Source organism: Giraffa tippelskirchi, chromosome 4, assembly GCF_054371585.1.
Source record: "Giraffa tippelskirchi isolate mGirTip1 chromosome 4, T2T-mGirTip1v1.2.pri, whole genome shotgun sequence".
Classification (NCBI taxonomy): Eukaryota; Metazoa; Chordata; class Mammalia; order Artiodactyla; family Giraffidae; genus Giraffa; species Giraffa tippelskirchi.
Genome location: NC_137278.1, coordinates 189,434,654 through 189,446,466, shown reverse-complemented (window position 1 = coordinate 189,446,466; position 11,813 = coordinate 189,434,654). Strand labels below are relative to the sequence as shown.

Sequence of the window (11,813 nt, the reverse complement as noted above, 5' to 3'; positions counted from 1 at the left end):
AGTTCTGAGTATTTCAAATACTAAGGAATCATAAATTATTTCTGAAAGGATTAAAATATAAATGCTTGAATGTGTAATGAAAATGTCAGCTTCAGTTCAGTTCAGTTCAGTCACTCAGTTGTGTCCGACTCTTTATGGCCCCATGTACTGAAGCAAGCCAGATCTCCCTGTCCATCACCAACTCCCGGAGTTTACTCAAACTCATGTCCATTGAATCGGTGATGCCATCCAACCGATTCATCCTCTGTCGTCCCTTTCTCCTCCCACCTTCAATCATTCCCAGCATCAGGGTCTTTTTAAATGAGTCAGTTTTTCACATCAGGTGGCCAAAGTATTGGAGTTTCAGCTTCAACATCAGTCCTTCCAGTGAATATTCAGGACTGATTTCCTTTAGGATGGACTGGTTGGATCTCCTTGCTGTCCAAGGGACTGTCAAGAGTCTTCTCTAACACCACAGTTCAACAGCATCAATTTTTTGGCACTCAGCTTTTTTTAGAGTCCAACTCTCACATCCATACATGACTACTGGAAAAACCATAGCTTTGACTTGATAGACCTTTGTTGGCAAAGTAATGTCTCTGCTTGTTAATATGCTATCTAGCATGGTCAAAACTTTTCCTCCAAGGAGCAAGTGTCTATTAATTTCATGGCTGCAGTCACTATCTGCAGTGATTTTGGAGCCCAAAAAAATAAAGTCTGTCACTGTTTCCATTGCTTCCCCATCCATTTGCCATGAAGTGATTGGACCAGATGCTGTTATCTTAATTTTCAGAATGTTGAGTTTTAAGCCAAATTTTTCACTCTTATCTTTCACTTTCGTCTAGAGGCTCTTTAGTTCTTCACTTTCTGCCATAAGGGTGGTATCGTCTGCATATCTGAGGTTATTGATATTTCTCCCGGCAATCTTGATTCCAGCTTGTGTTTCATCCAGCCCAGAATTTCTCATGACCTACTCTGCATAAATTAAATAAGCAGGGTGACGATATACAGCCTTGACGTACTCCTTTCCCGATTTGGAACCAGTCTGTTGTTCCATGTATAGTTCTAACTGTTGCTTCTTGACGTGCATACAGATTTCTCAAGAGGCAGGTCAGGTGGTCTGGTATTCCCATCTCTTGAAGAATGTTCCACAGTTTTTTGTGATCCACACAGTCAAAGACTTTGGCATAGTCAAGAAAAAAGAAGTAGATTTTTTCTGGAACTCTCTTTTTTGATGATCCAACGGTTGTTGGCAATTTGATCTCTAGTTCTTCTGCCTTTTCTAAAACCAGATGAACATCTGGAAGTTCACGGTTCATGTACTAGTGAAGCCTGGCTTGGAGAATTTTGAGCATTACTTTGCTAGTGTGTGAGATGATTGCAATCATGCGGTAGTTTGAACATTCTTTGGCATTGTCTTTCTTTGAGATTGGAATGAAAACTGACCTTTTCCAGTTCTGTGGCCACTGCTGAGATTTCCAAATTTACTGGCATACTGAGTGCAGCACTTTCACAGCATCATCTTTTAGGATTTGAAATAGTTCAACTGGAATTACATCACTTCCACTAGCTTTGTTCATAATAATGCTTCCTAAGGCCCACTTGACTTCGCATTCCAGGATGTTTGGCTCTAAGTGAGTGATCACACCATCATGATTATCTGGGTCATGAAGATCTTTTTTGTATAGTTCTTCTGTGTATTCTTGCCACCTCTTCTTAATATCTTCTGCTTCTCTTAAGTCCATACCATTTCTGTCCTTTATTGTGCCCATCTTTGCATGAAATGTTCCCTTGGTATCTCTAATTTTCATGAAGAGATTTCTAGTCTTTCCCATTCTATTGTTTCCCCCTATTTCTTTGCATTGATCACTGAGGAAGGGTTTCTTATCTCTCCTTGCTATTCTTTGGAACTCTGCATTCAAATGGGTATATCTTTCCTTTTCTCCTTTGCCTTTTACTTCTCTTCTTTTCTCAGCTATTTGTAAGGCCTCCTCAGACAACCATTTTGCCTTTTTGCATTTCTTTTTGTTGGGGATGCTTTTTATCCCTGCCTCCTGTACAATGTCACGAACTTCCGTCCGTAGTTCATCAGGCACTCTACCAGATCTAATCCCTTGAATCTATTTGTCGCTTCCACTGTATAATCGTAAGGGATTTGATTCAGGTCATACCTGAATGGTCTAGTGATTTTCCCTACTTTTTTCAATTTCAGTCTGAATTTGGCAATAAGGAGTTCGTGATCTGAGCCACAGTCAGCTCCCAGTCTTGTTTTTGCTGACTGTATAGAGCTTCTCCATCTTTGGCTGCAAAGAATATCATCAGTCTGATTTCCGTGTTGACCATCTGGTGATGTCTATGTGTAGAGTCTTCTCCTGTGTTGTTGGAAGAGGGTGTTTGCTAAGCCCAGTGCATTCTCTTGGCAAAACTCTATTAGTCTTTGCCCTGCTTCTTTCTGTACTCCAAGGCCAAATTTGCATGTTACTACAAGTGTTTCTTGACTTCCTACTTTTGCATTCTGGTCCTCTGTAATGAAAAGGACATCTTTTTTGGGTGTTAATTCTAGAAGGTCTTGTAGGTCTTCCTAGAACTGTTCAACTTCAGCTTCTTCAGCATTACTGGTCAAGGCATAGCCTTGGATTACCGTGATATTGAATGGTTTGCCTTGGAAACAGAGGTCGTTTGTCATTTTTGAGATTGCATCCAAGTATTGCATTTTCGACTCTTTTGTTGACTATGATGGCTACTCATTCCTTGTAAGGGATTCTTGCCCACAGTGGTAGATATAATGGTCATCTGAGTTAAATTCACCCATTCCAGTGGAAGAAAAATGTCAACTTCAAGAAGACATTAGAAGAAAAAAGACAGTTGATCAAATATCATTCCTTGTTTTTATGAGATACTCTGGGAGATACAAGCAGGAGTCATGGTTTGTTTTGCAAGTTCATAGATAAGGAAACTGATTATTATAACAATTTAGAATCATTTCAGACAATGGCCCAGGTGATAAAATTCCTTTTTTATTGGAAAATTTCCTCAACACTGGAAATTAACTGGGAAATTCCATGTTTAATCATTCAAATTCAGATTTCTCATAAATATTGAAATGGGGTCAATAAACACTTTTAATAATCAAAACAAGCTTTAATGTTTTAGATGAAGTAAACATTAAAAGCAACAAACTGACTTGATGAATTCATCAAGATCCAAGATCTCATTTTCAACTTTGTATGTTCAAGATACTGTGTTATAAAATTTAACCCTAATATCAACATTATTAATTTACACTAAGAAATAAAGCTGTTTGGTACAATTGTTCCCTTTTTTCTAATCCATACAGATTTTCCTATAGGCAAACTAATTATGATGCTACCCAGAGGTATGGTCTCAGAACAAAAGAATTAATTATAAGCTCTAAATAATTAATATTATCAAATTCTGATAATTTGTTGTTTTGATCTCCACAGTGGGGTTGCCTCTATAATAGGTAAACACATACCTCAACCCAAACAAATTGGTACTGTCCTCAGTTAGGACTCTAGCTATAATCTACCAAAATGCTTCATACTTGCTGAATACCAGCCCTGTGTACACGGTAAATAGGACATCTGAGTCCATCAGGATGTTCTAATCTTGAAACAGTGAATGACAAAGTCAGTGTTTCTTATTTTCAAGCTTGTATTCCCAATCACTACTGTCTCTTTTCTTAGTCACACATTAAATACTGCTTTTCTCTTCCTTTTGGGGAAAAGAAGAAAATTGATCATACTCCTCAAGTTATGGTTAATTATGGTCATGTTTATTTTGTGATATTTATTATTTTCCTTTACTAGCAACTATGCTCAACCCCATTTTCTTATCTCTTCAGTAGGTACCCACTTTGTATCTGCCATGTAAGTCTTTCCAATCCACCTTCCACAACATACTTTAGTTTTTGAAAAATATAAGGTGTGATTTTCTGTCAGTTTAATACATGTAGACTTAATGCTGTAAAATAAAAGTTATAATTGTATTATCTTTCTTACCATTTCCCCGCAATATTAGGTTCTCAATGACCATCAATGTTAGGAATTCTAGTTCATGACTTCTGACTGTTGCAATAATAGTTCCACTGTATGGGTATATTGTTACTTAGCCATTCTACTGGTGGTACTCCAGAGGTTATGTCCACCTCTGCTACTACAAGAACTACCCTGTTAATATTTTGGTGCACTCAACATCTTGATTGAGATTTTTGGTCTAAGAATAAAATGACCAAATTAGAAGTTATTTACATTGGGTGTCCAATATTTTCCTTACTTATTTCAGGAGTTCCTTGTATATGCTCAATATTGAATTCTTGTCAGTTATAAAAAAATACAAATATTTTTTCCAGTCTATTTATTACTTTGTCTAAGATGTCCTTTATTGAAGAACAGTTTCAATTTTGATGTAATCTAATGAATATATTTAATTTTCCTCTTATGACTTGAACTTTTAGTATATTAGTTAAGACATTGACATCTTAGGAATACATGAAATAAAATGGATGGGAATGGAAGAATTTAATTCAGATGGCCATTATATCTACTACTGTGGGCAAGAATCCCTTAGAAGAAATGGAGTAGCCCTCATAGTCAACAAAGAATCTGAAATACAGGGAAATCTCAAAAACAGCAGAATCTCAATTCACTTCCAAAGCAAACCATTCAGCATCACAGTAATTCAGGTCTAAGGTCCAACCACTGATGCTGAAGAAGCTAAAGTTGACAGGTTCTATGAAGATCTGCAAGTCCTTCTAGAAGTAACACCAAAAAAAATATCTTTTTCACCAAAGGGGATTGGAATGCAAAAGTAGGGAGTGAAGAGACACCCAGATTAACAGGCGAGTTTGACCTTGGAGTACAAAATGAAGCAGGGCAGAGGCTAACAGAGTTTTGTCAAGAAAGCACACTGCTCATAGCAAACAACCCTTTCGAACCACACAAGAGATGGTTCTACACATGGACATCACTAGATGGTCAATACTGAAATCAGATTCATCATGTTCTTTGCAGCCAAAAATGAAGAAGCTCTATATCCCTATTGCAAAGTTCAGGCTTAAATAGAAGGAAGTAGGGAAAATCACCATGCCATTCAGGTATGACCTAAATCAAATTCCTTATGATTATACAGTGAAGGTGACAAATAGATTCAAGGGATTAAATTTGATCGACTGAGTGCCTGAAGAACTATGGATGGAGGTCATAACATTATATAGGAGGCAGTGACCAAAACCACCCCGAAGAAAAAGAAATGCAAGAAGCCAAAGCAGTTGGTTGAGGCAGCCTTACGAATAGCTGAGGAAAGAAGAGTGAAAGGCAAGGGAGAAAGGGAGAGATATATCCAACTGAATGTAGAGCCCCAGAGAATAGCAAGGAGAGGTAAAAAGCCCTTCTTAAATGAACTGTGTGGGCTACTGATCACAAAGAGGGCTAAGCCTGCCAACTGCCATCAGGGAGAGCATGAAGGGAACCAGCTGGCTGTGAGGCAGTGCAATACAGGGAAATAGCAACATCCCAGGCAGATGTAATCACTGGAAACACAGCCAGAGCTGGTCTCAACAGACCACATCATTGGAGGCAGAAGGAGAATGCTGCCAGGCTTAATATGAAGTTTGCTCCTTGTTTGATTATTTCAGGATAAAATAAAACCAACAAGGAATTATGTATCCAATCCATAGTTGAGGTAAGCTACAGCTGTTTCTGGCATTTATTCAATGAGACAGAAAAAATTCATGAACACTATTCCCTTATAGCAATTTCTTAAGTACCTTGAAATACATGACGAATGGACACCTTAACCTTAGACTCAGATTTAAAAATCAGATTCGGTTAACTTTTCCTAGGTTCCTTTTGCAATCCTTTCATTATTTTTCTTCCCATTTTCAGGTCTCACAATCTTCATTTTAATTACGCAGGACATTGAAATACCATACACATATCAGTAAATCTGAAAGGATAAGAACAGGGGCTCAATAAAACACAAGAATTCTGCACATTAAATGGGAATCACATGAACTGATGGGACATGAAATTGACCTGCAACTAAAGATAATGGTTCAAATTACACTGGCATTTTCAACAGAGCAAAGCTGTCAATAAAGAAGTTCTAAAGCAATGTACTGCATCCAGAAAGGGAAACTAATTTTTTTTTTTTAAATGGGAACATGGTGAGAGGTCCAAAAAAGGAACATTTTTGCTTCTGTAAAGTCCTCGTCAGGCTCAGCAGGCTTGTCAATTGGATTTGCATGTGAGAAGAACTCTTTCCAAATGTGCAGGCTTCATTGCCATCTGCAAGATAGGACTTTGTAATCCTTCCATTGGCTCAAATTCAGAAATGTCTTCCTCCATAGAGTGTCCACTTACCCATCTTGATCTCTTTTCCTTGCATTTTTTTTTTTTTAAATTCAAGACACTAGGAAGCCCAAGCAAGCAAAGCTTCCTTGAAATGTTTAGGCTTGGAGACAGGGTTTTCAGATGGTTCTTATTTTTTGCTTCATGGAAATGGAAAATTGCACATAGCTTTTCTTTGCTTAAGAGTGAAAAATCACTTACACAAGAAAGAAAAATAAGGGAGGGGAACCCGCGTAATTAGTCTGTTTCTATTGTGTTTAGAATTAAGATATAGGCTCTGTTAAATATTTGTAGGTGTGTTCTTAGCCATTAAACTCTCAGCACTGCATTTCTGGTATATGGAAGTGGCTTGAGAAAGACAAAAATTAGAAAGACACACTCTCTCAGCTTGCTATGTGTAATATTATACATTAATTTAAAATTTTTATTTTGGTACCTGAATATGGTTCGGAAATTTCTGTAACCTCACAGGCTTATACTAAGTACACATACACACAAACACGCAAGGAGTAATCACATGACCCATTTCTTATCCCTGAGGGCTACTTCTCAGGGAGAAGTGTTGATCAGCAATTTTGGATACTGCTTCTAGAATTTACATCCATGTTTCTGTAGTACGCTTATTGGCTATTTCTTGATTTTTTTCAACTTACATACTGGCTTCCTACCCTGGAAGATGAAGATTTAGTTCTTCTTTATATCCTGCTCCTATGCACTTCAATTTCTCATCCTTGCAACACATTTGGTTAAATCAGCACTAGGTTTAGATTGCTAGAACCATGTACCCGTTGTCCACGGAATGTTTGGTATACTACAACTACATTTTTTCTTGTGTAACTTTTCATTTCTCTTGAAGTTAACAATGGACTTTTTCTTTTTTTCATTTGCTTTGTTTTCTAGGTACTGTCTAGAAGGTGAAGGAAAGCCTTGAACCTCCTGGTATTTCTGAGGGCATGGATTTCCAAAGCAGCTTCATTTCTGAGATCCACTGAGAGTAACTCTCCAGCTGGCACATGTGTAGGGTCAATGGGGAAACTGGTCCTAGGAGACAGGATTCATAGGCAGCATATGATTGCAAAGTCTTGATATCTTACTGGGGTGCAGAAAGGGATAAAAAAGTCTGCAAAGAAAGAAGGGCAATAAATTGCTTGGAGAAGTTGTGTGTTAAAAATTAGAGAAGCTCTACTTATAAACAAGCACCAGTGGTTATGTGAGAAATAATTTACACCAAATTCTTGCCCGGGCTACTAAGTACATTTTCTAAGGGAAAATGCAAATTAAAACTTTTTAAATATGTGGGATCGAGGGGCAAAAAGAAGGGTTATGGATACTCAAATGTCTCAAATACTCTGAGAGATAAAGCAGTGCATATAGACGGATTCTACCCCCAGGATGGAGCAAGCATATTATGACAATTAACCTCTCCGTGGGAGGTTTCTTAGAAATGAGTTTCAACTCATAGATCATGAATTTCAGACTATTGTTCACGGACTGAATGGCATCCTTATCTAGGATGTCCTGAAGGCAAGACATTTCTTCCTTTATCTCTTATACTTCCTGTCTACCATTCTTTCCAAGATAATACCGGCACTTCTGTAGGTATGTGTAGCCTTAAATTCTTGAATATATATATTTTTTCCCCTAGGAATATACCCACAGGGGCCAAAGTTTGTTTCACAGGTTTTATGGGTATGAGGACTGTGATATGATAAACTGTATACCCTATTGAGTGTGACTGGAAAAGAGGTACACACAAGTTTTAAAGTTGAAATAGCAACAGCTTGGGAGTTGCCAGTGGAAGACAGGACAGGATGCACCAAGCTGCTGAAGAAACCGAGATTAAGTGAATATCCTCTAAGCTGAGCTAAAGAGAAAACTGATTTTGAACTTAAATTTTTTTAATACATGAGAAGGATATTCCATTTAGGAATTTAATCTCTCTGGCAACCTCATATTTAGACAATCTATGTTATTACTTTTTAGGGCATTGTATTATTTGGGGTATTATTTATATTGTCACATGCTTCCCTGGTGGCTCAGATGGTAAAGAATGTGCTTGCAATGCAGGAGACTCAGATTCAATCCCTGGGTCGGGAATATCCCCTGGAGAAGGAAATGGCAATGGCAACCCACCCCAGTATTCTTTCCTGGAGAATCCCATGGGCAGAGGAACCTGGCAGGCTACAGTCCATGCGGTCTCAAAGGGTTGAACACAACTGAGCAACTAACACTCCCACTTTCACTTCAGGGAAAAAATAAGTTAAAAAAAAGTGAAATGTCTCTCAGTTATGTCTGACTCTTTGCAACCCCATGGACTGAGGCCTCTAGACTCCTTGGTCCATGGGATTTCCCAGGCAAGAATACTGGAGTGGGTTGCCATTCCCTTCTCCAGAGGATCTGGAGATCCAGGGGTCAAACCTGGGCCCCCTGTTTTTCAGGCAGATTCTTTCCCATCTGAGCCTCCAGGTTACTTTGCTCTAATATGAGGAAAATGGCAACACTTTTGTCAAAAAAGGCAGTTGATTTCCCTTGTTCTTCTAGTCCCCTCGATGAAAGAGAAAGGTCCAGTTATCCAGCTCTCTTTGTTCCAACTTCTTTAGCTTGCAATCAGGTGAGTACATCATATCAACCCTGTCTATTTTTGATGTTGGCAATTTGGGGTTGGAGAAAAAATGGCCTACTGGGGTGCTAAAATCAGTCTTGCCAAAGAACACTGTGCTTTAGGAGAGAAATGAACAATCCGACTGACCATCAAGAAAGCTGACATCTTAAGTCTCATTAACTATACTGTCTTTGTACCTATACTCTATTAACTACGGGATGGTGAGTCTTGCCATTCCCTCCTTCACAAGGCTTTCCAACTCACTGAATGACTGTGCAATAAGCTGAGATATGGCACCTGTAGCTGCCAACCATGACCACATCGATACACTCTTTGGTAGGCCAAGCTGACAAGCACGTGGCAAAGGGGGTCTCAAGCCTGGACTAGAATTCCCTGGGGGGTATTTTAAAAATTATAATGTCCAGTCCTATTCCCTGGAGATTTGCTTTAATTGGACTGCGTTGGAGTCTTGGCATCAATGGTTTTATAAAAATCTAAGAGTTTTTAAAAATGCAGAGTTGAGACCTAAATCAAATCAGAAGCTGAACAATAAATCCTCTTACTTCCCCTGAAACAGACAGGGAACAGGTTTCTCAGTACTAGAAATGCTCCTTTCATTAAGACTTCTGTTTTCTTCTCCCATTCCTTCACTCTAGTGTCCTCAACAGGGGAAGAGCTATCATTAATAATTTATAGACATTATGTGTTCCAAGAGCCATAAGCAGTATAGTTTCAAGTATTTAATACTCACCACAACAGTTATATTTTCATCTAATTGTAGAATCAAAAGCTAAAGGGAGGAGCTTCCCTGGTTGCTCAACGGTAAAGAATTCTCCTGCCAATGCAAGAGATACTAATTTGAGCCCTGGTCCAGGAAGAGCCCACATGCCTTTGATCAAGTAAGCTGGTGTGCCACAGCTATTGAGCCTGTGCTCCAGAGCGCAGGAGCCTCAACTACTGAGCCCACACACTGCAACTACTGAAGCCCGTGTGTCTAGAGTCCATGCTCAGTGACAAGAGAAGCCACTGCAATGAGAAGCCTGCATACCACAATTAAGAAGTGGCCCCTGCTTGCTATAACTAGAAAAAAACCCATGCCGCTACGAGAAGCCAGCATAGCCAAAAATAAATAAATAAATAAAATTATTTTTTAAAAAAGCTAAAGGTGGAATAACTTTTCTGAAACCACACTTCATAAGTGAAAAAATAAGATTAGAACACCCATCAGTTTGAATTATTCCGTTATTTTATTGCAAACTTACGTAGTAAATAATTTTAAAAGTTTACATTTTTGGGTGGTTGTATCTTTATTTAAATTCAGCTTATTTGCAACTGTTTTAGGAGAGAGAAATGGAATAAAAATGCCTTTGCCCTACTATTGCAGTTGTAAGTCAGGGGTGCAATTTCACCATGATTATTATCTCTAGTTCCCCAAATGCCAGAGGTGGTATAATTTAGTAGTTAAAAGAGCATGGGTTTTGGAGTATGACCGCATCAGTTCAAATCTCAGCTCTGCTTATCTCTGTAACCTGAGAAGTCTACTTAATGCCTCTTGACCTCAATTTTCTCATCTGAAAAGTGGGAATTTTTTTTTGGCTTTGTTCTGAGGCTTACATATGCTAGTTTAAATTAAGTGTTGAGAACAACATCATATTTAATCAAAAGCGGGCTTTTAATATTATCTTGGTGTTGATGAGTAGCATTTGATCTAGTGAAAGTACACTGTTGCTACAATAGATCTTCACTAACTTACTTTTTGTCAGAGAAGAAGATACTCTAAGATAGGTCGATTCTAGATCCCCATTAAAAGGATTTGTTCACCAAAAGATGTACAATGAATTTTGACTTTCTTGAGCATTTGCTCCATGTCTGGCACTGTATTAAGCATTAATATCATTCTGTTTATTCCCTACAATTGTAAGATGTATTATTTCCTAACTGTGTAATGGAGAAAATATTTTTGCACAGTACACTATTTAAAAAACTTACAGAAGAATCCCTTATATATTTTCTTTCTCATGTATTTCTCATTTGTTTAAGCACTAGTGTTAATAGTTGTATTATTGGAGTATTGGTTTCAGGTGTTAGAATATTGGTCTTAGGTATTGCACACTAAGGTTTTCTTGCTAATCCATCAATGTTCCCATTTTTGCCTCAGCCCATTCCTCATTTTTAACCCTTCAGGAAATAGCTGTAATAGCCTAGTAGTCTAAATAAAGTTTCTTAGGCTTAGTGTGTTGCAAGCTACCCAAATATTTTTTCTTGAGGGTAGTACGCAAACCAAAACTATTTTGACGGCAGGTGTTAAAACTTGTGGGTCTTGGCAGATTTAACAAATTCTTGATGCTGACAGAATAAGCAAAATGCTTAGGACTCTACCCGTTGGGTAGGATTGTGGCTTGGGAAACTCAAAACCTGTAAAGATGGCTGCGTGCCAGCCCTTTGAGGTAGAGGCTTTGAATGTTTCTATAGAACCTCTGTTGGCCAGCTTCATGACTCCAGTGGCTGCCTGCAAAATAAATAAATAAGGGGCTGATGTGCTGTACAAGTTACAAGTACTGTAACTTGCTTGTCGTGCTGGTTTAGAAAGCAAGGGTGTCTGTTCGAAACTTGTCATGTCGAAAGCTGTGAATTCCTTTTGAGTCTGGACCATTGTGAGAGAGAATAATTCAAATTTATCTTGGCAAGAGTACTAATATGTACCTGTGATTTGTAAAATTATTCTTCTTATCTGCTTTGCTGCAACAATGTCATTACCTATGTTCTTAGCCATTATTAATAATTTATAATCAATTTTCATATCTTGTGTCACCCTTTTCAAGATTACATGGTAATTACAGAAATATTAAACCATTCAAGTA

At 38.1% G+C, this 11,813-nt stretch overlaps 1 long non-coding RNA gene across 1 annotated transcript in view; it reads right to left on the bottom strand.

Annotated features, from left to right (window-relative positions):
• Nucleotides 1-3,025: 3,025 nt before the first annotated feature.
• Nucleotides 3,026-11,813, bottom strand: part of LOC145545214 (uncharacterized) — a 35,601-nt gene continuing 26,813 nt past the window's right edge. The window contains exon 3 of the long non-coding RNA XR_014081947.1: nt 3,026-7,470. This is a non-coding gene — a long non-coding RNA (uncharacterized LOC145545214). The remainder of the gene's footprint in view (nt 7,471-11,813) is intronic.